Source organism: Orbicella franksi, chromosome 3 (assembly GCF_964199315.1).
Source record: "Orbicella franksi chromosome 3, jaOrbFran1.1, whole genome shotgun sequence".
In the NCBI taxonomy this organism is placed as follows: Eukaryota; Metazoa; Cnidaria; class Anthozoa; order Scleractinia; family Merulinidae; genus Orbicella; species Orbicella franksi.
Window position 1 is genome coordinate 31,713,969 of NC_138147.1, and position 26,637 is coordinate 31,740,605.

At 37.4% G+C, this 26,637-nt stretch overlaps 6 non-coding genes and 1 pseudogene across 6 annotated transcripts; 2 read left to right on the top strand and 5 right to left on the bottom strand.

The window, feature by feature from the left end:
• Positions 1-135: 135 nt before the first annotated feature.
• LOC145480495 (steroid 17-alpha-hydroxylase/17,20 lyase pseudogene) lies at positions 136-2,759 on the bottom strand (annotated as a pseudogene).
• A 2,800-nt stretch (positions 2,760-5,559) lies between these two features.
• Positions 5,560-5,728, bottom strand: LOC145483187 (U1 spliceosomal RNA). The gene has a single exon (XR_014048887.1). It is a non-coding gene; the product is annotated as a U1 spliceosomal RNA (small nuclear RNA).
• A 5,273-nt stretch (positions 5,729-11,001) lies between these two features.
• LOC145483201 (U1 spliceosomal RNA) lies at positions 11,002-11,166 on the bottom strand. The gene has a single exon (XR_014048899.1). It is a non-coding gene; the product is annotated as a U1 spliceosomal RNA (small nuclear RNA).
• A 4,063-nt stretch (positions 11,167-15,229) lies between these two features.
• Positions 15,230-15,394, top strand: LOC145483184 (U1 spliceosomal RNA). Its single transcript, XR_014048884.1, has one exon. It is a non-coding gene; the product is annotated as a U1 spliceosomal RNA (small nuclear RNA).
• A 2,453-nt stretch (positions 15,395-17,847) lies between these two features.
• On the top strand, positions 17,848-18,014 carry LOC145483183 (U1 spliceosomal RNA). The gene has a single exon (XR_014048883.1). It is a non-coding gene; the product is annotated as a U1 spliceosomal RNA (small nuclear RNA).
• A 2,375-nt stretch (positions 18,015-20,389) lies between these two features.
• Positions 20,390-20,559, bottom strand: LOC145483185 (U1 spliceosomal RNA). Its single transcript, XR_014048885.1, has one exon. It is a non-coding gene; the product is annotated as a U1 spliceosomal RNA (small nuclear RNA).
• A 5,763-nt stretch (positions 20,560-26,322) lies between these two features.
• Positions 26,323-26,489, bottom strand: LOC145483182 (U1 spliceosomal RNA). The gene has a single exon (XR_014048882.1). It is a non-coding gene; the product is annotated as a U1 spliceosomal RNA (small nuclear RNA).
• Between the last annotated feature and the right edge of the window lie 148 nt (positions 26,490-26,637).

The following is a 26,637-nucleotide window of genomic DNA, read 5'->3' on the forward strand; positions in this document are numbered from 1 at the left end:
AAGTCTTATGAGTCTATCATGGACTTTCAGTAATGCTCACGAAAAAGAAATTGGCTTGTCAAAACTTTAATATCACTTTTAATTCATACGAAATAATTTTTCTAACTCACAGCTTTTTTCGGTAACGTAGATCAAACTGTCTAGCGAAAAGTTTCTAAAAATTTCTTTACAAAATACTGTTTTTAAGAATTTGTAATTAAATTTGTCACCTTTAACTAGTTTTAAACAATAGATTATTAAGGTAAGTACCTCGATAATCTCTTGTTTTGTAGTAGTAACAGATGGCAGTAGCTAGATCTGTTTTATAACCGGTGCAGAGGCATTGACAACAAGATTGAGGAAAAGTACTTAACATTCCTACACGTACGGACTGTTGTAAAAAGCTTTGAATATCTTTGGAATGATACTCAGCGCCTTGACAGTTGAAAATATTGAGTAGCCCCAAACAGAGTATTCTCTTCTTTATATTTATAACTTCTTACGGTGATTAGCTTAGAGCGGTTTTTGTAACGAATTCAGATAGTCCAGACAGTTGACTTCTGTGGTTTTCCAGCGTTTTCCACCTTTCTACACCGTTTACTCTATCTATGTATCTCTCGCGCTTTAAGCCATCCGACAACGCTTGCAACTGGTTTACACAACCCGTCCGGTACTTTCCACAGTTGGCCGCTGTTTGCTAGCGTCAACTCGAGTTTTCGCGCGCTTTTCGCCATTCGACACTGCACGCAAAACGAGTTACCAACTGTTCCCTCGCTTTCTGTTGTTCTTACCGGCTCGAAGCCGATTGCAATACTTTCCCCGAGCTCACATCATACCACCGACCAGTTCTGAACGATCAATGGCGCTATTTTACGGCTGCAGTGAATTGATTTGGTTTTGGCTTTTTTACTGTTACCAAAAACCTCTGGAAACAGCTTAAACAACATTAAACTATCGCACTGTTTGCCATCCAACCTACGCAGCGTAGTAATAATTATTGAAGTATTCGATAATAAATGTAGACCATAGTGTAATAATTTTGCCGCCATACACAGCATAACTTAGTATTATGATCGTCCCTCCCGACCCATCCAGTTTTTTTGCTCAGTTTGTCCTCTTCATGCACACCTTGTAAGGCTTTGGCTTTAGTCCTAAGCCACTGTCCCAGTCTAGAGAGGGATAGGGACAGCCAGGTGGATTCTCAATCTTAACTTGATGCAATATCTGAGCGATGAACAGGAATAACTCGGCTTTTGCCAGTTTCTCACCAAGACACACTCGCCTCCCGGCCCAGTCGAGAAGGGAAGGTAACTCAACGATGCTGGGTTTACCACGTTGCCATTCTTGTCCAGACACTTTTCTGGGTCAAACTGGGAGGGGTTTTTCCAGTGCTTTGGATCATGGTGCATGGCCCATAAATTGACTATCAGTGTGGTTACCTTTGAGATGCTGTACCCGTTCACCGTAGTGTAAACCAAAGCCTTATGGGGGACTCCCAGAGGAGCCGGCGGCCTCAAACGTAGGACCTCATCGATCGTTGCTTCCAAGTATGGCCGTCGCGTCCTGTCTTGAAGGCTCAGTAGACGCTTGGGACAGATCACCTCGTCGAGCTCGCGATGCACCTTCTGCTGGCCATGGATTTCAGGATAGTTGTTGAAGAGGAGCAGTGCCCAGAGTAGAGTTGATGTCAGAGTCTCGGACCCGGCAGCAAACATGTCCGCCATACTCATCAACACGTGGTCCTCTAATATCAGAGACTTTATCTTACTATCTTCTTGTTCGGAGTCTTTCATAACTTTGATCAGCGCGTCAGTGAAGCCCCTGATTTTACCGGGCTCGTAGGTGTCCAGCTGCTCTTTGTACTTCTTCAACAGGATCCTGTGTCGTTGTTTCGCAACTATCTTGAGGCGTCGGATGTTCTCTGCGTCGAAAGGCACGTATTTCAGCGCGGGAAATATGTCCACTAAATTCCCGAGTCCCAGCGTTTCAGAGCTCACGTGATCGTGTCGTCCATAACCTGATTACATTTAACAATGCTCTCATCCATATCTAGCGTTTAATTAATCAAGTCAGCTAATCCCATATGTTAATTTGGAAATCTTTTGTGTTAGTTGAGAGAGTTCAATATAATCATCTTCACATTGTTACACATCGAGGAGTTAAGTTCCTTTATTTTGTTTAGGAATTTAGATTTAATTAGTAATTTCATAGAATGTGGGATGGAATTCCAAACTGAGACACCAAACAAAATTCTTGTAAAGGATTGTTTCATTTTCTCTGTTCTTGAAAATTTTACAGAGAAGCACTCATCCGTGGATGATGTGTTACAGTTATGTATTGTTATGGTTTTAAGAAATTGATTCAGGAGGTTTATTGGGGCTTTTTTTAGTATGAACATAATACATCAAGTAGCGCAAATGTTGGAAAAATAAGAATGACATTGGAAGGCAAGTGACTTTAGGAAATAAGGGAATTGCGTGTTCTCTGGTTTTCCGAAAGAAAATTGAGCGCAATGCACGTTTTTGTACGACTAGCAATCGTTACAAATGTGTTTGTGAGCAGAAACCCCATGCACAGATACCATAGCTTAAATAAGGAGTTGTTAAAGTATTGACAAATAATAAATATATTAAAGCTCGGGGATTTTAAATTCTGTCCCTATGTACAGCGTTTGTTTGCTTGTTTATTTCTTTTCTTTTTCTTTTTTGTTGCTACATCAAAACAGTTGGTACGCTGTTACCCAAGGCAATCAGTGCGAAGTGAATTGATAAATGCTGCATTTAGCTCTAATAAGTTCAAGTCAAGCAGTCCAGAATGAATTTTTTGCAGTTTCAAATTCGATAACCGGGAAAGCTGTTAACATACAGGCATGATATATTTAGAAAATTAGTTTGTAAAATAAGCTGAAGTCTTGAGGGAGATTATTTCTTATCGTTCTCTTTCGAACATTAGTTATCGTTCGGCATCTTTATTTTACCTTTGAAAGGTCGAAACCATATAAATTAATCCATGAAAGTGTGCATTAATAATAATAATAATAATAATAACAATAGTAATAACAATAGTAATAATAATAATAATAAAAATAATAATAGTAATAATAATAATAGTAATAGTAATAACAATAGTAATAATAATAATAATAAAAATAATAATAGTAATAATAATAATAGTAATAATAATAATAGTAATAATAATAATAATAAAACTTCAGTTTAAGTGTCAAGCCATGCATTACGTTATACGTTCACTTTCACTACAATATATCATTACATTATTATTAACAGGAAAAGAGATGTTGTATTTTTGTGTTACCGAGTTCGTCTCTGATCAAAATTTTTAAATGGAGATCTTGGGACCGGCGAAGTTTGTTTTTGTGGCGGTGAATTAAATTTCCTTTCTCAAAACACAAACTGTTATCAGTTTCGCTATGAAGGAGTTAGTTGTATTATTTTGGCCTCTTTTTGAAAACCTGTTTCCCCACAATGAACTTGCCGAGAAACCGAGAAAGCTAAGATAGAGTTACTATGTTGGTTTATTGTTGGAAATGTTTGCCACACACTCTACGCAAGAAAAACACCAGCTTTTGCATTTGAGCTTCTAACAATATATTTGCCAAACACCCTTCTCCGCTTCATTAGAAGCCGAAAAAAATATACATACAAAATAACAAAGATTGCGTGTGTGTGAGGTGACAAGTTTCACGTTTGTGTACATAGAGAGAAATTGAACCTGTCATTTTGAAGGAAACCGTCGTTCTGCCGAAGACATATCAACTGAAACTAGACAAATACGTTTTTAGAATGCGTTTAAATGATTATCATAATTACTTATTATTATTTTTACACTTTTTGTGCGAGATGTTAAAAAAATATGAATCAACCAAAATGCAATTTAACCCAAGTTAAGATGGAGTCCCATTTTGAGGGCTTTGATGGTAAATTCCAAAATAAACTGACGATTTAAATCTCGTGTAAATTTGATTATGGTGCAGCTGTGTAACGTAGGTATAGAGCGCAAATTCATCATTGCAACTTTAATTTGGGGCAACATGGTATGCGGTGAAATACATTGCTATCTAGTGCCACAGTTACTTTTTTCACTAATTTTATGGAAATTCGCTTTTAAGGAATAAAAATTTGACACACTGCACAATGTGAACAAGCACTTTCAAACCAACTCAGAAACAAAGGACCTACCAAAACCTTTTAGATGACGTCGGTTTTATTCTTGGGCAAGAACACAGCTGCCTTCGTGTGTGTTGCTAAAAAGTGAATAATGAGGTCCAAAATAAATCTAATTTCTTTTTTATTTTGAAAAAATTTCCACAATTCGTAGAGCCATAAACGAAATTTATACTTCTTGAAATAACGACTAAATTTGTGGTGTTGGATAATTAAGGTTTGGGGAAAGTTACCTGCAGATAAAAACGAATTGAAATACATTCACGAAAAAAAAAAAAAAAAAAAGGAAACTCTACTATCTCACAATTCTCGTCTTTATTTCGAAAAAACAAGGCATACGACTTTTATATATTTTCTGAAAAGATAACATTTTCATTGTATATCTTCTCTAAATGCTAAGTTTTGTGAGAATGTTTTTAAAACGTAAATTGCATCTATTTGACTTGTGTAAACAACACAAGCAATGGATGATCGAGGGAAAGGAACCACAGGCATAAATGAATAGCTTTGTTGTGTGTCTCGGAGTCTAGACAAGACTTAACTGAGGCATGTTTCGCTTTGTCACGAAGCCTAGGAAACAAGCGCGAAAATACGGCTTAATTTAAGCTATAACAAGGAAAAGTTTACGCTTTAAATTAAAACTATACAGTTTGTAATGGTGCGTAATGTGAATTCGATGAAGACTAAATTAACACAAACCAATTTTTTTTTTTTATTTTGTGGTTATCCTGTTCGATCACATGAACTCTGGGCTTTTCAACACAACCGAAGACTTAAAATCAGGATTCCAGAACCTCGAAACTTCTGCTTATTGAAAGAGCCGGGAAGAAAAACTAATGATCTGCGTTTCGGGTTACGAATACTGTATGACTCACGGTAGTCGAAGTGTCCCGCTGATAAGTCGACGGAAAACCTGTCCATTAAACAGCAGGATTTACAATAACTTCAATGAAAACTCAAAATATTTGGGTTCATTAAACGGAAACTACTCGAAGCAGAATGGAAATGGAAACACAATCTGAAGTGGAGGCGAAATACAATACAAACGTTTCTTTTGAGTTTATAACTTAGAAGCAAACACATAACGGTTGTTTGGAAGCTGAAATAGTCGGCTTGAAATTGAGTCAAGCTAAATATTCTCTCCACTACTGAACGCGCTATTTCAATTGAACAACTCGTTTCTTGAAGTAATCTCGCCTCTGCTAAAATCAAGACAAAATTTTGAGGCAAATCGGTCTTATATAGATATTTATGACAATAATAGCAGATCGTGCATCGATGGATAATTCACCTAATGGACAACTGGGTGATAAAGAAATGCGGTCTTTTTGACGCTCGAAGCCTTAATAAATTGAGATGGAATGTTTTCCATTTTGGTTTTTGCGTTGTTAGTTTGAAGGGCCACAAGCGCGAACGCAGGTCAGCCCAACTAACAAAAATTGAACACCGCGCCACCCACTCGCGTGGGAAACACGCGAAGCTCAGCCTGTTTGTGCGTGGTGAGTTGGCCTCGCCCCGGGAGAACTGCCTTCTTGATCACAGTTGCTCCAGTGCATTGTAAGTATGGCAAAACTCCTCAAATGTCCTGCTTTTATAGCCGTGTCCAGAAGACGGTATTGTGGGATGTTTATTTGTCTTCTTAAACGCATTTCCTCTCATCCAATTCGGGAACGAACCTTTACTGCGCAGATTCGGAGATCAAAGGATCTGCGCAGGCGTGAATGACCTTCACGAGATCTAAAATAGGAAGTAACATACACGTACGTGGGTAGGTACGGTAGGTAGGTTGCCTTTATTTATACACGATATGTGTAAAAGCTCAGTTTAAACTTCCCTTTGCTATAAAAATAACTTTCAGTCCATGGTAATAACGATCTCATTTATCATGTAATGTCAACAAAGTTATAAGAGCTATATGAACTATGTTTTGTATCATATTTAAACTTCAATTTTCGATAAAGCCGTAGGCAATTCCCGACAAAATTACAAGAATTTAATCGGACTGTTTCTATTTAACACTCTTGTGATGACATTCACATTACAAAACTCTAGTAGTTTTGGGTCTGGTTTGTTCAAAGTCTTTTCCTGGGAAAATATTTGTTTGTGTTTTTTTTCTTTGCTCAAGATAGTAATCGACACAAAGTGATAAATACCTCCCATCTCATTAGGTGAGTGGGCGATTAATGATCTATTAATTAACGGGCTTCTGACAAACACATGAAATTAACATGCCCTTCTGTCCACTAGCCATGGTTGCTCCATGAAGGGTGCTTTCCATTTAACCGAAGATTCTGGAAATTCCGGGAGGAAATTAAAATGGAACGGAAATTCTTTGTGAGAAATTTTCGAAAATTTCGGTATACCCTGCAAAGTTGTCTTCTTTTGCGGAAATTCCGTAACTGAAAATTTCTGGAAGTTTTTCAAACCGGAATTTTAAATCGAATGGGATGCGCCCATAATTAAGACCATTAGTGTTTGGATCCACCGACTTTCCCTCCACATAGATCTGGAAGTCTTCAAAACCACTTTAAGTCAAGTTCCCGCTGGAAAAGAAAAAGGAAAGTTTTTGTTGAATCTTGACGAATTTAATTTTTCTATGCAGGTTGTAAGGGTTGTAAATAGGATTTAAGGGGGCACCGTACGTTCTGACGCAAAGTCACATTCTCTCAACTTTTATTGTAAGATATTGTATGGTGACGTGTTAGAAGAGTACATATGGCGATACCTTTATTAAAAAGTGAGAACTGCACATAATTAATATTCAATACATATGACAATATTTATAACTTTGGTTGTCGCTTTTCTTTTGTCGTTTATTCATCGTAATTTTTATAACTATTATTTCAACGCATTAAGTGAACTGTCTGTTCTATACTAACAAGGTTTTTAGGTGAAATGTTAAATTCTGGCCAACCTTAAGTGTAGTGTTTGTTTTGCTTACATTCTACTTCACACGTTTTATTTTGAGAATAAAATACAAAAAACACAAATCGAAAACCATGTCTGGATAAATTGATCAGTACACGATGCATGACTAAAAATATCCCTTCTTTTTCATGCTAATTAATATGTTTCTGTTTCAGTTGGGTTTACGCTGGAATTTTTCTTGAACGCCGAAAAGAGGAATGAAAACAGTTTCTTGTTGTTATCGTGAGAGTGAAGAAATTTGTGGTTCGACATTAGTGAGTAGTAGCAGTGAATCTATAGCAAATTTATGCACGGAATGGTTAATAAATCCCAAAGTTCTTGCCAATAGAAATTACTGGTTCAACAATAATGTCTTGCTAGCAGTGAAACTATGTGCGATTTCCGCTATGAATGATGAAATGCCAAAAGTTCTTTGAAGTCAAAGAAAAATGATCAGAAAAAAGGTTTTTAAGTCGTGCATCTATTTTACTGTTCCGCTGTAAAATTGAAACCCATTTATTTTTCTAGCCTTATTCAAATCATCGTTTCGTGAAAATTGCTTTCATTAACGACAGACGTGCGAGCTCACAATAACCCAAGTGTCTCCGAGTGACATGTTAAGGAAAGCCATTACTAGACTTCCTTTTGAAAAACCCCCAATATTTTACGTTTGCAGACAATAGTATTGAAGTTGTCAAGCGCCTTTAAATCTCTAAGTACTTCTTGTATAATCCCTTAACTTAAAAGCGAAAACTAACAATACACGGCACTGACCATTCACTGTATTCAAAAAAACTTTTTATCCACAAGAATTTTTCAGTCTCTTTAACAAATGCGTTCTCGTTTTTTTTAACAAGAAAGCTGGTTTTCGTAACGAGCCAATTTCACCAACAAATGTATTATATTCTTGGCAGTATTAAATATTAAAAGCGTCAAGTGTCCCGGAAGGCCATTTATTTTTCAAAGCTCCCAATGTCAAAGTCAACTTCTCTGAGTTGAATTTTCTGGCGTCTAATTGGCGTTCGGTGCCCGCGCAGTGCAGGCGGCAATTGTCAGCTAGCAGGATACCTGGGTGTACAAAAATATACGCGCACCTGTCACTACCATACCACTGCGCATGCCTAAGCCAGGTTTTTTGGAATAACGTGCAGAGTAACACGGAATAACGTGTTTTCATCCCAGAAAAAGTGTTTCGAAATATTTTTCAGGCTTTAGGAGGCTGTTTTCACCAAGATTTAAAACAACGTGATTCAAACAAATTTGGCAGTTCTCCATTCGACCGGTTGTCAAAGCGTCTACAAATAAATTCCATTCATATGCAAAACATGTAAATTTGTTTTCCGCTTTAAATTCAGTATGAAAAAGTTATTGGGCGTATGGAATCATTAAACTGACTTTTTTTAAAAAGCTGTGCATTGACAAATACTGAATTATTTTTGCTGGCATTTTGCAAGGCCAAGGATAAATGGGTTTTACGTTGTGAGGTCCAAAATATAATTCAAAAAACAAAATTAAAGTAAAAAGAGATGCCAATTGGATTTTTCCTACAATTTACACAGCTGTGTTTTCTTGGCTTCTTTTGTGGCGTCAGTGCTAACGAAAATGACAATAACTGTTGATAGAGAGAAACGCTGATAAAAATTTCATGAAGCTTTTTTCACCATCAGTAACAATGGCTGTCAATTCCCATTCGGGAATTGACCAATCAGTTTGAAGATTATGAAAAGAGAGTTACCGGTGACATCTATAATGCTATAAATGGAAATAACTCAGCGGCGAGTGTCAAACATACACAGCGGGGCTGCGACTTGCTGGTTTTATTTTAGGAGTGGCTTTTGATGACACTAAGAGAAGAAGAATCGCTCGAACCGAAGGCGACACGAAGAAGGAGAAGAACGACTCCAATTGTTACTATTGTACTGTTTATTTCGATTTCAGATTTAATTCCACTCGACTGATCTAATCGTTTACAACAAACTTGCAAGTGAAACGCTTACGAAACTCTGTAGCACGACTAATCCTGTCTTGTTTAATTTTAAAATGATTTTCTCTCTTGCCTTTGTCCCCTCAGTTCTAACTCTTGCTCGCGTCCTGTTCTATCTTGGCTGTAAATAGGCGCAATTGTTAGTACTTACTTGTAAAATCTACCTACTTTTCTCAGTAATATAGGCATATAACTCATATTTTTTCTCTTCCTTCTGTTTGTGTACACGGTTCAATTTGTTTGTTTTTTTTAGCGCGAAGGTTATGCCTTTATAGGAAATGCAGAAACGCTAGCTTTTCCGTGGATAATCGATCTTTTCCTCTTCTGTAAAAGGTTGAGAAACATCCCTGAGCCATGAACAGAGAGTTGGAGGACAAAAATATTTGTAGGTAGACAAACAAGCCGTGCGTGGGGTTGTGAAAATTTAAAATGTATAAATATCGAGACTTTTCGTTTTTTATCCAATTTCATTCTTTTTGTGCCCGTCCTAAACACAAACACAGTTGCAAATTTTCTACGAAATCTTGAATAAATTTATCATGGTTTAATCTTCCTGTTTTGTTCGAAAATTCGGCGATAAAATAAGCTGAGGCGAATCGAAAGATTCAGTTTTGTTAAAAATGTCCTCTGCCAAGCAGCTGAATTTGCTTCATTAATTATTCATTTTATATGTCCCGAAATGTTATGAGGTTTTCATAACATGTTCCTTCTGTCAGGATGAGTAGTCAAGTATATTTGTTTTTGGCATCTATACAAAATCCCGTTGGAGAGATGATATTAAAATGTTTATCGTTGTATTGGCGTGTATATTTCACCACGTTTGATGCTCGGCTGTTCACCAAACGAGCAAAACAAAACAGCGTCGACAATACGTCGAAATAATTATTTACTGAGGTAAAAAGCTGCATAGAAATGGAGCTAAAGATGGATTTCACTTGCAGAAGTTCAGTTTCAAAGGTTTTTTATAACAAAATTATTAAAAAAAAATCCTTTGAAAAATCTTATTCACGGCTTCAACAAAATGAATCGCGTTTTTCTCTTAATTTGACTAAAACACCGTGATATAACAGCTCCTGAGGACTTTTAATCTAATTTTTGGATTTCTTTTTCAGCGTTTCATAGTATCAAATGTGTATTTCAGGTAGATAATTCCGTCAAGAAGTTTGAACTGAGCTCTGTGAGTTTTCGTAAAATTAAGTTGAAGTGCCTGCAACTACACGTTACTTATGCATCATTAATCATGAAGCAGTCAAGGGCTACAACACTGATCTGACATTTGCATTTAACCAAAGAGATTACTTCCAAAAGCTACGTGCATTAATTAGAGAGGCAACTCTAATGCATGGGTCCAAACCATCAATGGCTTCATGTGTAATGTTTATTTTACGAAAGTTTCTCATGTCCCTCTGAGTGTGTGAAGTCAAATGCAGTATACAAGCTGTATTTAAGTTAATTTACTTGAAGTTTCACAGCAAACGACTTCGCAACATTTACAAACGTTTTGTCCTCCCTATTAACATTCAGTATCTAGATTAAATAAGAATTTTTTGCTTAGAAATCACTGAATCACTCTCCACACCAAGTGTTTTAGAAAAATCATTTCGCGGCGGTTTCTATCAGCCCATGAAATTGCAATAATAATAATAAAAAAACACAACAACTTCGTACCGCGCTCTTCGAAGATTTAGTGCATTGGAAATTCATATACCTCAAGAAAAAAGATTCTAAGAGAGAGGAACTTAACTTTATTAAGTTTAGCCCGGTCAGACTCGGAGGGAACATTTTAAGATCTGGATCGGTCTTTGATAAAGAATAGGTTTATGTGCTTAAGAATATAGGGCCACATAACTTAATTTGTAGACAGGAAGGCAAGAAAAAGATCTGAGAGCAAATTGAGTAAAGAACTGAAAAGAAGGAAAGAAAGAGTAAGTTTTAGTTTTGAATTGAAGGGCAAACGAGCGCGAACGCAGGTTCACCCACTAACAAAAATTATGCACCGTGTACCCTCTTTGGGGCTCCACGCAGAGTAGGGCCCTCTCAAAGTGCAGAAAGAAGGCCCACCCTGGGAGGACTGCCTTCTTGATCACAGTTCCTCCAGTGCATTGTTAGTATGAAGGAACGCGCGACCTTCCCGCCTTTTATACGTAGCGAGCGCTGCCGAGGAAGGCGGGAAAATCGCATTATTGCGATTACATTAGCCAATCAAAGGCTCAATTCGCGCAAAAGTGCTGCGAACCCGCGCAAACATCAAGGGCAGCTGTTTGAAGTTTACAAAGCTGAAAGAGACTGATGAAAGAAGTCTTGCAGAGAGCTTGTTAACTATAGGTGAGTGCTAATTTAGTAAGTTAATTCAACGAGTATTCAGGGATGCCATACTCCTCTAGCTAAGAAAAAGCTAGACATTTTCAATTCAGTTTTCCATCCGTTGGCACTTTACTTCTCACACATGTAAAGTACAATCTCAATCAAACCATAAGTTCGAGATTTCAATAATTGGATTTACTCTGGTTTCTTCCTTATGATTGTTTTCACTAAATAATTAACTTGTGTTTGAGAGAATGAATGAAGCAGCTAGAAGTAGAAATATCTAGGGCTAATAATGACCCACAGTATTTTCAAAAGCTCGATAGGGAATGTTTTCGTTTGACCCACGTTAAAACAATGCATGGCCATCTTCTTTAGCCAGAACTCAAGTTAATTTAATGTTAAGACAGAACGTCTGCGGAACCAAAATAGAAGAAAAGATTTCGATGAATCACTGTATAAATAGTTAAAAAGCTTAGTCATTATAATTAAAAAGTAGGGCTTTATTTGTTGTGTTTTGCGATGAGTTAAGCTGCCCTTTACGTTACGCTTTTTTACCACAATAATTGCTTTACTTCACAAGCAGCTACAAGCATTTAAAGAACGTCAGTGTAACCGTGTGCGTTGGCATAGTTCATTTCGCAGTTCGGTCGTATTCCGGTGAAGTAGATTAGATCAATTCCCTAAATCTTCCTTAAATCGACTGGAGACAGGTGAACGGAATCAAAAATACATGAATATATGATGAAATTCTCCATTCGAACATCAAAAGATATATTTTTCTGCCAGGAAATAGAACGGAAAGTTTGGTCGTGTGTATCAAATAGATTAATACTTAGATTGTTGAAGGCCATATTTAATTCTGCACCAAGCGCTTGTTACTTTCAAAGTTTCAAATGTTGGCGTAACGACTTCAGCTTGTCGATTTTGGTCAATTTCGACAGCAAGGAATCGGCTTAGTTAGTAATTCTTACTGATTTTCATTTGTTGTTATTATGCTCTGGCAAATGAAAACATCTTTCTGTTGAGATCGGGAGGAAGATGACTGGAGTAGGGTCGTAGGATTATTGTCTCGCCTATCAACTAAGACCTTGAACAACTGTGCAAGGTTCTTGGCTTTGTTCCGTCCTGAAATAACCATATAATCCTTGCACGATCACAGAGCCGGCACTTTTAATATCCCGAAAAAAACTGCTTAGGAATTAGGCTGGTCTCCCATCCCATCCCCTATGATCGAACACACCTGCTCGGAGGGTTCTGCCACATAAAAGAAAGACAAAACAAAGAGACTTTATAAAAAGGACTTGAAAACTTAATTCAAATCTGATGAGCTAAAATCAATGGCCATTATTTTATTAAGCTTCTTTTGTAGTGTATCATTGGGACCTAAAGATATTTATTGTATATTTATTCTTGGCTGACTGACTATCTGACTGACCAACCTATTGACTGACTGGCTTAATGACTGACTGACTGACTGACTGACTGGCTGGCTGGCTGGCTGGTTGACTGTCTATCCTACTGACTAATTTATTGACTGACTAACTCACTGTCTCACTGATTTACTGACTAACTGACTAACTGACTGACTGACTGACTGACTGGCTGGCTGGCTGACTGCCTATCCCAGTGACCGATTTATTGCCTGACTACCTCACTGTCTCACTGACTGACTGTCTGACTAACTGACCGACCGCCATGTCTGAGTCATCCTTTGGCCGAGATCTCGCGGAACAAAGCAGTTAACTGAATGAAACTTCTACTGTGGATTCTGTAGGTGGCTGTCCTTTCTAAATCTCTTTGCAAGCCCGTGTTACTGCTCTTCCTTGGTGAATCTTCTGGCGTATTGAAGATTACTTCAGACAGGAATACGCTCGAGAAAGGCTGTGGAAACAGACTATGAGTCCTCGTTTAACATAAAATAAGTCAGAATGACTGCTAAGAAACGTATCGGATCAGCCTAGCTAGAGGTGGAATTACATCTAACTGAAAGGACAAGCTTCAGAGTAGACTTTGAAACTTGATGGAATGGTTAAAGATCACTGAAAGATGGGCGGCACAACTTTTTCTTCCTAAAAGAAGGAACTTGGCCACTTTCATCAATAAGATAAGATAAGATAAGATAAGATAAGAACTTTATTAACTTGTCGAAGTCGCTAGCATACATTGTATACTAATTGAGGACACCTAACTACGATTACTTATCTAATAATTAATAATTATAATTAATCAATACTTTTCCCACAGCGTCAGAGAGGAAAAGCTTGTTTCAAACTAATAGTACTAAGTTGGCAATTACTTGCAAAATATATCAACAAACATTTGTTGCTGAGCTGGTGACTCAAAGAAAGAAACTAAATTTCTCGAAGCTTTTGAACAGACGGACCTGAGGGACTAAAATGGAACCTGGGATTTGCCTATAATTTTGACTGAGAAAATGGGATTTGAACCACTGGAATTGGGGATAGCAAACCGAAGTGGACTGGGACTAGGATTTGGACAAAAATAGGCTGGGAATAGACCAATTTCGCTACATTAAGATTCTACCTAAAAACAATAGACCTCAGCACTAGGTTCTGGGGAAGAAACCCCACAAACTCTGTAGTTCTTCCCCAGAGCCTCGCACTGGGGCTACTGTGTCATTGGGATTTGACGGGGAAGCTCAACAAAGATCTGTGTCGTGTTCTGATTGGTTGTTGTGCCATTTATCAAGACACCACGACGATCTTTTTAGCACTAAGGGAAGTAATATTAAATATATAATTCCTCGGTCCGAAAGAAAATCCCAGCAATCATCAGGTTTCTCGCTGGGAACGAGCTCGAGACGAAAACTGCCATTCTAGCTTCTCACACTTAAATGTCTCTATGAAAATACATTCATTGTTTTACAACTTATTTATGTCAGAATAACAATTATTCATTGATGCGCTAAAGTTGTGGTTATACCAATCGCAGTTGTGAGCAGGGAAGATGGCGCATTGAGATACTGGCGACGCGAGCGAAAAAGAGAAAGGTTATAATGGTTATGTGACCCGAACACTGCAAAACTTGACATCAGGGTACAAGAGTTTCACTTGATCCCAGACGATGCACAGTGAAGTCTACCTTTTGTGAAGTTGATACATGATACAGAATAACTCTTTAATAAAACTACTGTATGTACTTACATTTTAGAATCGTTAACATAAGGTGATATCAAAATGGTTCAGGCTGAAACTTGATAAACAACAAAGGCATAAAAGAGTGATTTATTGATTTTCTCATTGCCCCTCGCGATATTGTTCTTGAAGAGAAAGAAGTTGAACCTATTTACGGTGATTTTCAATTCATTTTGTATTATAAACAGAAACTAACTCAAAGAATACGTCATTAGAAGCGCATTCTATATAATGTGAAATCTGGAATCGGAAGAAGTTCTCTTACGAATAAAGATTGTTTAAATTTCAAACGACAGAGAGATGAATTGTCCTCCAAATACGTTACCATTTGCTTGTAAGTTTATAACAAAAGCAACAAATGAAAACATCTTATTTTAATCTCTTCCTTTCAAAATGAAAATAGCTGTTATTGTTCCTGAGCCATGGATTACGCCCAGCTTCTTCTTGGCATTTCAAAAAGCGTTTCTGTCAAAATATCTGTTCGATAAAACCTCAATTTACGCGAAGTTAATTTCCCAGCAAAGCAACGGGTAATTATCACCACATGGTCAGTAACATGCATGGCGCCAGCACGCATACAAAGTTCAAAGTCAATAACTAGCGCAAGAAAGGGATTGGCCCGTTAAATATCGTTATCTTTTAACAGTGAATAAATGTCATATTAAATGGAGCAGTCGAAAGGTATATAAGCACATTTTTCTTCTTGACTTGTCATACTTACAATGCACTGGAGCCACTGTGATCAAGAAGGCAGTGCTCCCGGGGCAAGGCTCTTGTTGCACAAAGAGAGCTTCGCTTCGCGTGTTTCCCACGCGAGTGGGTGCGCGGTGTCAAATTTTTGTTAGTCGGGCTAACCTGCGTACGCGCTTGTGGCCCTTTAAAAATGATAGAAAAAAACACAGTAACAATACCAAGGAAAAGTGCAAACAAACAAAACGACAAATGACTACATATTCTTGATATAGGGGAAAGCTGAGTTGCCTTGACTCATGTGTGCCGTTTTGGGCTTGTAAATTTTGATGAAGGTTTTACAATTGGAAGGAGAGTAATGAAATAGCTACCTGTTCTTCAGGACGTTTAAAAAGTCAGAATGGGGTTAAAACTCATTTTAACATCTTTCGTCAGAAATAAGATTGGTTGTTCCGATTATCCGATATATGCAGTTTTATCCTGAAAGTTCACTATAACGAAAATAAATTTCTCCGTCATGTGTCCATGTAGCAAAATTAAGTTGAACGAGATAAATTAACAGGACATCAATTCAAGGTAAATTTATTCACACCCTTATGATGAATTTTCAGCTGGTCATTATTGTTCACTTTTCGAAAGAGTTTTTTATGAAAACTGAAAAAAAAAAAACATTTTTCTAACCACGAAAGCTCTGTAACAAAAGTCAGCTTCGTTTTGTTTCATCCGGTGCGTTAAAAAAGACATCGATGAAGTACGAAAATAGACTTTCCCTATTACGGCACCTTTCTAATAAAGAGCCTTTCATATGCAAGACAAAACTTTACAATTAAAGAAGATTGATGGAGAACTGCAACTGAGGAAAAGCGTTTCTAACTTTCCTGTGTTCTATCACAAAGATGCATAATTCTAGAAGGAACAGTCATTTTATCTTGCGCATGTTATTTGGATCAGCAGGGTGTTTTGTTTAGAGGACAATAGCTTCAAGTGCACAGAGTACATATGTTTCTTAAGTTATGCAGGGATATTATGATGAGAGAAACTGATAGCATTAGTGATCCGTATTGTCACAACCGATCTTCAGAGTCATGTTGGTCGTTTAATTTTCTCTACTTGCATCATTTTTTCTCAGAGCTGAGCCAGTGCTATTTCGCTAGAAATCAAGGTCTGCTTCTCAGCCATGCACAGAATGAGTTTTAATTTGGACTAGGTTTGCACTCGATCAATTAGTCTGTTTGGATCTGATCGAAGTTCTTCTTTATTAAAGCCGCTTTCTTGTCCATCTTTTGGCAATTAGAATGAAAGGAGAGGAAACTTGAAGAAATCATGAATGTGTCAACTACACCGTTCAGGATCCAGCTGAGGATGTTTAAAATATCAGCGATTCAGTTAAACAAAGAACTAAGTGACAACAAGTGTGAATATCATGCAAAGTTTGCGCCAAATCACAGCAAGGGCTTTTTCAATCAGGACTAATTCTGTTGAACAAAATTAAATGTAGCTATACCGTGGAGCACTATGCCATCTGTTATCGAGAAGTTACTTATTCGCAGTCCAAACGATTTCCAAACAGCATTTGTGTAAAACGTCTTTATATCAGAGCCGAACAAATTCATTACAACCTAACTCAAAGTAAATCAAGCTTTGCTCTTCATATCCCTGGAGTGTTGAGCCTATCTTATTTACTTTCAACTTTGTGGTTTATGTTGAAGGGCTATCATTATGGGTTTTCTCTCAACAATATTATAGATAACGTAAAGCAGAGAGTGGGGAAAACTAAAGCATTATAGAATTATATATTTGCTAATGAGTTGTGTTCCACCATCTTCTGTGTGGTTCTGTATAGTTTTAGAGCTGTAAAACAAAAACGACAGAAAAACCAAAGTTAGATCTGTGATGGACTTGGCACTAATATATGTTTTGATATAGTACTGGTGGATGTATTAGAAACGTTATTATTATACCCTTACAGCGTAACGAAGGAACTAAAAGAAAAGCAATCGAGAACGCAATTTGCTAAGGTCTCACTTCCAGTGCAGCAGGATTTGCTCCTTTTACAGTTATAATGATATGTTGGTTGATCGTTGTTCTACACACTGACTTCTGGACGAATGTCTCAAAATTGAACAAATCACACTCCAGTGTCAATTTTCTAATAGGAACTCATGGTCAGTCTTGATCTCAATGAAATTTCAGTTTGGTCCATTTAACTAAGAGACCTAAGACCTAACTCAAGAGCAAAGGTGTTAATACCAGTTTGCTCCGGTGACTGAAGAGAATCAGTGGTTCAAAGCAAATTTCTCGAGAATAGTGCAATCCATCTTTAATCTCTTGAATTCTTGAAACATTGGTTTCTTTAATCTCCGCTTGGTAAACCACGACGAGGAGTCTTAGAGAATATAAATCAGTTGCTGAGACACAGTGAAGTTGACTTTACATAGCAGTCACGTGACCATATAACGGTGGGGCAATGAAGAACAACCATTACACGTGCGCAGTTCATTCGTTTGCGGCGCAAACGCTCAATGGCTCATTTCATTGACATTTCATGGTAAACCGAGGACAGCATATGGTGCCAAACGATCTCCCACAAAATTGTTGTGATTGCCAGGGTATAAAAGCCAGTGAAAAGCGCAGCATTTTCATACTTACAGGGCACTGGAGCCACTGTGATCAGGAAGGCAGTGCTCCCTGGGTTCGGCCTCCATTGCACTCCACGGAGGTTGAATCCTGCGTGTTCCCCAGCATTTGGGTGCACGGTGTGCAATTTTTGTTAGTCGGGCAGACCTGCGTACGCGCTCGTTGGCCCTCCAACGCCAAGAAAGAAGCTTCCAATAAAGTTAAGGAGCTAACACCTTCAGGGACAACTTCTATAAACGCGAAATAACTTGAGATTGCGTGACATAATGCCAGACACTGATCGAAAGAAGGAGCCTTCCTGTGGATAAACCGACTTCTTGCAAAATGTTAAGTCCGTACGTTTAATGCATGATTAAGTGATATGTCGCCAGTTCATATGCTTATGTGCTCTGCATATCCGTTACCATTTTATTCAATTTCCTCCAAAAAACAGCTACCTACTCGCATATTGTACAAATTTCTCTTTCGTAAAGTTTACGACTGCATTGCTTGTATCACTCTGTGAATGAAGAATAAGTCAGTTGGTAGCATACTGTATTCACAGTTTTACAGTGAATACAAGTCAGGACTTGTTAACAGAGGCACACTGAAATAAAAAAAATCTTAGTAATAGTTTACGAAATTTTCACAAAATGATTTTTAATTATCACATTCCTGTCAATCACTGATTTAATTTATTCAGACCACAACTGTTGCAGATAGTATTCGCCTGAGCGGGCACTAAAATGTTTCTAAATATCAGAGTAAACAAAGTTTTTTCTTTTCTCAGTTTGGGAGCAAATTGAGTCTTTTGGTTAGTTGTTTAGAAAGGATTATCACATTAGATGCATTTGATGGTAAAAATAGCAACAGCTCTTTTGCAAGTTACTCATTTTCACAGAAACCGTTGTCGGTATTTTTTTTTAATTCATCAAAGCCAGTCAACGGAAAAAGATAGTCAGAAAATAGAAATAAGCGTGGAAAAGTCCATGAAGACTTTTAAAATCACAAAATAGTAAGCTTTAAATTAATCTCAGTAGAAAAGAGTAAAAAGCTGTTTTCAGGCCCTGAGTGATTATCTGTAGCCGTCAGTTTTCTTTACACTGGCCGTAAAAATTGGTTTTGGTCGTTTCTAAATCATCATTTCAGATGAAAAAGAGAATTTTACTAGCTAATATTCGTTTGTTGTGAGTTAAAACATCATCCGTGTGTAGATTTAATACCACTCAAACGTTAAATTGGTTCTAGGGTACCTTTGCATAATTTGTTAACGGTTTTTTTAAGCCAGGGCATCACGCCTTCTAATGCATGAAGGACAAAATTTGAGCACTGACAAAGGAATTGCTTTCGTGAAAGTTAACGGTTTTTCTAAATATCTATATTTTGGTGAGGCATTATTTTTCAATATAAAATTTCATAAATATTTAGAATTTTCTTCAATGTGTTAGAACCACCATCTGTTTCATGAAGACAATAACGTATTATAATACACACCATACGCTACTGAAGCTCACTTACTGTCTTAGAACAGTTTCAATTGTCGAGAAGCTGGAGATAAACATTTTATGGAAATCACGCAATGTAGATGAATAAAAAAACTTCAGAAAATTGCTTCAGTTTATGTCTAAATAGAGGTAACGGATTAAGAATATTCAAGTTCAAGCAATGGACCGAACGTCTCAGAGATATCAACAAATTTTCAAAGAAATCGCGTTCACAGAACGTCTTGATTGGTTTCGGGTAAATCAATCTTAAACGAGTACATCTCTTGCAACTCCCAGAACTTTGTACATACGGATGTAGTACGCTAAGATAATCGTATTTATATAAATCTAGAAAGTATGAAAGGCAAGGGGCCGCTATCCCCAGGTAAATCCCTCTCACGTGATTTTTAGACATGATTCCCAGTTCTTCTGCAGATAATGTTGACACGCGCGTTTTGTGGATGTTTCCGTCGGTGATCAAAACCCGCCTGGGTTGTCCACGTGATCAAATCCACGTCACAAGATTCGCTGTTTGTAGACCCTCCTAGGATTCGGAAACAGGGGTGATCTAAACATACCTAAGGAATAACGTTTATATCGGGAATTGATTCTTTTATATATGTCTCAGTTGGATCACTGCTACTGTAATAGAATGCAACTTTAAGTGTAACTCGAAGCGGAAAATATAACTATGGTCAGAACTACTTGGTTTCAAGTCTTCACATTTTGAAAACGTTAAGAAACAAAACCAGATAGTTCTGACCATTAACTGAGAGACAATCTGAGATAAAAATACTAATTCCCCTTTATTCAATCCGTTCTGAGAATCAAAAGAATATCTGCTGGCAGAAGATATTGATGATGATCTGTCTTCTCCTCACATATGTCCTTGACGATGATCTAATGTCATGAAGAGAAATTAGATGTTGAGCAACCTTGGAGCACAAAAGGCAAAACACTGAGGCTAAAAGAAACTAAGATATCATCAGCTAAAGTTATCGAAACCATATTATTGGAACACTTATGTAATGTTGTATTCGCCAATAAGAGCTATTTGGTGTTTAAGTTTTTCTTCCTTTTTTGATGGGGTTAACAAGCGACTTCGCATGTAACCCCGATTACGAGCAAAAATTCTGCACCCGACTCACTCGGCCTGGAGCGAACGCAAGGGTCAGTGGCCCAGAGTGCTATGCGCCACCTCGCCTTGGGAGCCCCGCCTTCTTGATCACGGGTCTCCTGTGCACTGTAAGTTTGAAGAACAGCGAGGAAAGAGCGCGGCTTTTATATCCCCGGATGACCATCAACCTATGCGGTGTACAATCACTCAAAGCTGTGTGTGGCCAATAAAATGTTTTAGACCCGAGTCTACGTTTCAGTTCTATTTCCATTATAGGCCATGTAATTATCAATAGCCTTTGTTGATTCGGGAGGGCAATGCTTACATCCAATTATAAACCAGCAGGGGATGCAAATTGATGCCTTTAACTCGTTATGACTCTCATCTGAACATTAAGTATTTTAATTTTCATTATTTTTCTCTTAGGATACATTTACGCCAACGCCTAATAATAAATTTATCTAATTGTCATTTTCTCTACTCGGAAATGACCTCCATAGTAGGGGGTATAGATCGCCAAAAGGTTGAATTTCCTTGTTTTTCAAGTCAACCTGTAACTAAGTTACGCGGGTCAAAACCTTACCTGTAATAATGCATTTGATTGTTTGCTAACGGAAATTGGTAAATTAGATTTACAGATCCGAAGATGCATCATTTAACTTTAACTCAATTACATGCACGATCAAATTGTTCATGCGTGAGCTCAAAAAGTTAATTTAATTTTTTAGACTAAAAGTAAACAGAACTTACGAACGCATTTTGTAAATGCCTGCCACTTTCCTTTGTAAATCAAAAAAGAATCTGTATCTATTTCGTTCAAAACCGTGGCTAAGAAGTTTAAAAGCTCTAAGAAGAATTTAGGAAAGCATTATTTTACGCAGGTTGAAGCAATGAAAGATTTCCACGGACGTTGACGCTGCTATCAATTTACATTAATTTGATTCACTCCTAAATTGAAATATTTAAGACTCCGTGGCAATTTGTGAGATAAGCTTTAAACTTATCAGATTCTCCCTCGATTATGAGCTAAATTGAAACGGTTTAACGAGATGGCTGGAGTTCAAAACGGTCACTGAGTTTTTAATAGAAAACGCAAGTAAGTACTGGATATGACGGAAATGCATGCCTTGTGTTCCGGATAAAAGTCTCTTTTATTCGTTCCGCGAATTGTCGTGGAATTCCATCTTATGTTAAAACTACATTTAAATACTGAGGAACTGGGTAAATACTGCATAATTTCAAAATTTTTGAATTGTTCGAGAACTGATAATCTGATATTGAAGTCCACTTTGTCTCACAGAATTATCTTGTTTGAAATTCATTCTGAAATCAGTCAAAGGTTTCAGCAAAAATTTAAAGACGCCATTAGAATTAGGATTTGGCAAAGCCGAGTTCACATAAAACCTGATGTCTTACGAACACATCTGTTGGTTGATAAATATATTCATAACCATCAGAAAAAAGATAAAATTTGGTGACGGGCTTATGTTCATGAGTCTGCTTACAAAAAGTAGAATGTTTAATCATGAAGAAAACCTGGCAAACTGCTGACCCAAATATCAACATATAACCAGCAACTAAGCAAAGCGAGAACGCATTTTAACTCACATCGTGTACCGGGAACGTCAACTACTTTTCTCTGGGGATGCCAGTATTTTACAGCTTATTTGATGGCTATCTGGGGGCTGATTTGCGCTAACAATGTTTCTAAAATACATGTAAAAGTAAATAATTTAAATGCTAAACAGGTCAAAGCTAACGCCAAAAAGGTAAACTTCGAGGCAGAAATTGCGTGCTATGCTTGTAAGCGCCTTGATGCACAAGTTTTTACTTCTGCAGGTGGCGGGCTATTGTCTTCAAAAATTGAAATTCGATTATATTGAATTAACTGTGAATAATTTAAACGCAATTTTTTTACGGAAGGCCTGAAATGTGAGATATTTTTCATCTAAGTTCGTTTTATTTTTTGGGAAAAAAGGAAACATTTGGAGGGATAAACTATGCGCCTTTTTTGCGAGAAATTTTATCAATTTTGTCAATTTTATGGCATTGACGACTTCCTCGTTTATAGCAAATAATTAAAAATTAAAATATGGTGCTAACTTCGTTTGCGGTAATAATTTCTTCTCAGCGTAGATGCAATTTCAGGAGAAGAGTAGGGTTTTGTAGCATGGTTGTAAGCTTTATCAAAGTTTCCGAAAGTGGTTAAGAGTTATGAAATATTCGAAGTGAGAAAATTACGAACAGGAATAAAGTTAAATATACAATTTGTTATTTGTGCAATGGCGGTTCTTGGTGCAAATATCAGATTTCACGCGATCCTATTTAAATAAGACTAATATAAGCTTACAGGTAGATAACTGATCTCGATATTTCATGGAGGGACCTGGAAGAAATTGTGATAATTGCGATATCCGTAACAGTGTGGGCGTGCTGGTTCCTTTATCGCCCGAGTTATAGCAGGGTTGTTTTTCAGTTGTCACTGAGAGCACGTGGTTATGACGTCAGTTGGAACATTTTGGCCAATCGCATTGCTACAATTGTCTCTATGGCGAGGAGGTGTAAAAACATCTTGGAAAAAATCTCAAGTCAGCTTCAATTCGAAATCACACCCAGGAGACCGATGGATATCTTACTTATTTATATTTCTCTCGTCGATGCCTGGCTTCATGAACATGAAACGAACACTTATTTACCTGTAAGCTAACAACGTATTTTGTAGAGTGCTTCTGGATTCTATGGCTTTTTATACAAGTTATGCTAGAAGGAAAACAGCAAACTTTAATCTTGCATTTTCACTACACAAGAAACACCGTAACTGCCGCATATCATATTTTATCGCAATTTTGTTATCATTTCACTCTTTACTTTGGTACAATTTAAGTTTACTCCTTTGAATTCCCCTCTCAATCCTGCTTTTCTCAAAAGCGGATTAGCAACGGGTTCGGTTCATCAGTCACGTTTTGTGAGTTTGAAATGCCAAGTGATCTGAGAAACCACGATTCATCGCTGAGACCTACAAACCATGTAATGTTTGCCTTCATACGTAAGATGGGTCGATTTTTTCAGTACTGAAGTTTCGGGTTTATATCACTAAGAATATCTATATAAAGATGAACCAAAGTCATTCAGATAATTTTGTGAAATAATGGTGTTTTGTCACTAAAAACTGTTTTGGCAAAAATCTTGTTAAAGCCTAAATTTTTAATGATTTCCACTCACTACGAGTCTTGCAAAACACTACATAGTAATTTCCTATTTCTTTTTCGTTATGATTAATGGAAAAAGGAAACAAAGAGATGTGCACTGTTTGAATTTTGACTTGAATGCCATGTATTAGCTGGACTCAAAGTGTTTGGTTGATCTCTGGGAAAAACAAATTTCAACTTCAATCTTTTCAGTGTTAATTAAATCATGTTAATTTAAAGAAGTAATTCATTTCACAGTTTGCATCGCAGAGTTTTAACAATGACAGCACCTGCTGTAATTTTAGCCTGAATGCGGGGAGTAATCTATTCAAGGATGTGACTTTCCTTGAAAGTTTCTTGATAGTTTCTTTCTACATCATAGGTATATCCTACATCTTCTGAAAACTTCATAACTAACAAACTTAGTTGATATGTACTTTAGGAAGATGTGTAATCAAAATTCTCCTAGGCAGAGTACATGATCTGTATAAAGGTCATAGTAAGGAGAAATTGTATGTTGATATCAAAATCCCCAGTCTCTGGGTCAAGTCACCGAGTTGCATTTTACATCTTTCATTTGCTGACGCCGTTATTTAGGTCTCGCATTTTGAACTTCGCCCAATTTAAAAACAGATATTATAAATAGACAGAACATGCAAAATTGACTTTTTCCGCCAAGTTTGAAAAGAAACTGTCCAAAATTTGCTACAAACGATTCACTTTAAAATTTTAACATTTCACAGACGTTATATACTTCTGTTGCCACACAGACGTCTGTAACTTGTCATTTTCATCGGGAAATGCATCGTTTAATTTTCAACCTGCTCTGCTACATGTTCTGCCATATACAGGGAAAAGACTTCTAATAAACAATTCCTCGCATCTGTCAAGCTAAGTTTAAACGTTGGAAATTTATATGCAAATGAGGAGCTCAAATAATGATCACTGATAAAATGGATCGCCTTGAATGAATCGTTAACAGAATACCGCCCTGTTTATCGTTCATGGTTATAAACTGGATCAAAAGCATTCAGAAATTTATCTTAGTTAGTTACTTGAAAAATAAAATGTGCGTCATTTTGGAAACTGTAGACTATGATAGTGAAGGCTGTTTTCGGAGTAGCTGGAATCTTTAAAACCCCACATGTAATTGGATATTGGAAGCACCAAATAAGGCTTTATGCGTGCATAAAACAAACGATTTGATTGGCCCGTCCAACATGTATGGGCTGTCCGTCAGTTGATGAAGCTTTCCTTCTGTTTTGATAGCAACGGGTCAGAGAAGATTACGAAGGACTTTATTTTTAAGACAAAATTGATCCCCACAGAAGTCGTACGATGTATTCCTGTAAGACTAAAGTTTAACAAATCTGAAACTTGTGTATTTCAATAGCTAGCTGTTACCTGTGCGCTTTCGTGAAATAATTTCCGAAGAACGACCAGCTTTTTAGCATTAGGCTCATTTTGAGGTTTAACCGAAAACACCCGGTCTTCTTTCCTTGCTATCGCTTGTTGTTCTGCACATATAAACAGATATTTCGTGTGTCGTGAGATCTTTAAGATACAAGGGAGTCCTGAATTTATTTTTATTCGTATTCTTTGTCTTTATTTTTCGACAGTAGGAGATCTTTAAACATTCATACAAGTAAGCTACAGACAAAGGATAACTCATAACGCCAGGTTGAAACACCTTTTCCTAAAAAAACGAAATTCGATTGTGTTTTTTTTCTCTCTCTCTCTCTTTTTCGCTATCTCTCTATCAAGTACGTTGCTTGCATTTAATGTTTCAAACACTACTCAGTAGAGATGTCCGTACTAGCTATGGTTTAATGTTGTCCGAATTTGCCGTAATAACAACAAACGTCAATGTGGTTAATAATATCGATGGACAGAACAACCGGGAAGCTACGAGATTACCTGTTTGAGCTAGATAAATGTGCTCCTCGGAGTGTTAAATGAAAACGTATTTTGGGGATTAAAAGCCATTATTCTTAAGGCTTAGCTTGTGTTGGCTAACAGTTCCCTTTAACTTGAGTTTAATTTTAACAAGCAAAAACGGAAGGATTATTTACCGTTAGCATATGAATACTTATTAATGTTTAATGAAGAAGATGCCACTTCATTGAGCATGGTGACTTGTTTGAGGCAAATTGGGCACCTTTAACTGGCGTTGAAATTTTGCTCATATGGATTCTGTGCCGCATGTTTTATAAAACGTGTTCAACAGAATATGTAGCCCGGCACGACTATTAAATAAACTGCAAAGCGCGAAATGTTGCTTGAACAACCTAGTTTCGAGAATCCTGATAATGATACCTAAACTGCAGACCAATTGACGAGGGAGGAAGTCTTATCGGATAAGTCACATACGTCTTCAGCTTCTAAACGTCTATTTTTCCGCAATATTGATGATATGGGTAGAAAAACGAAGCTAGGTGGTTTTATCTTACTCACTCGGTTTGTAGGCTCATAAACCAGCAGAACCTGTGAAGCGGCCTGTTTTGCTTAAGTTGGGTCAAGTCCCTTAGTTTTTTTTTTTTATTATTACTAATTTCGATTATTTTTTCGCCTTTAGTATCATGCAGTTATGCTTGCGAAAGAACGTTCATTGTCTCGCCATAGCGCGTTGTTTTCATGGCTATACTACTACTTAGAAGCGCCTTTGAAGGCCTTCAACGACTGTATTTTGACTTCGCTTTTCTCCCATATTGGAGGGCCAACGAGCGCGTACGCAGGTCTGCCCGACTAACAAAAATTGCACACCGTGCACCCAAATTCTGGGGAACACGCAGGGTTCAGCCTCCGTGAAGTGCAGTGGAGACCGTACCCGGGGAGCACTGCCTTCCTGATCACAGTAGCTCCAGTGCCCTGTAAGTATGAAAATGCTGCGCTTTTCACTGGCTTTTATACCCTGGCAATCACAACAATTTTGTGGGAGATCGTTTGGCACCATATGCTTTTGTAAAAGCCTGTTTTTTGCTCAAAATGGCCCAATAAACTCGGCCGGTGGGTTGTTACGCTGCGTG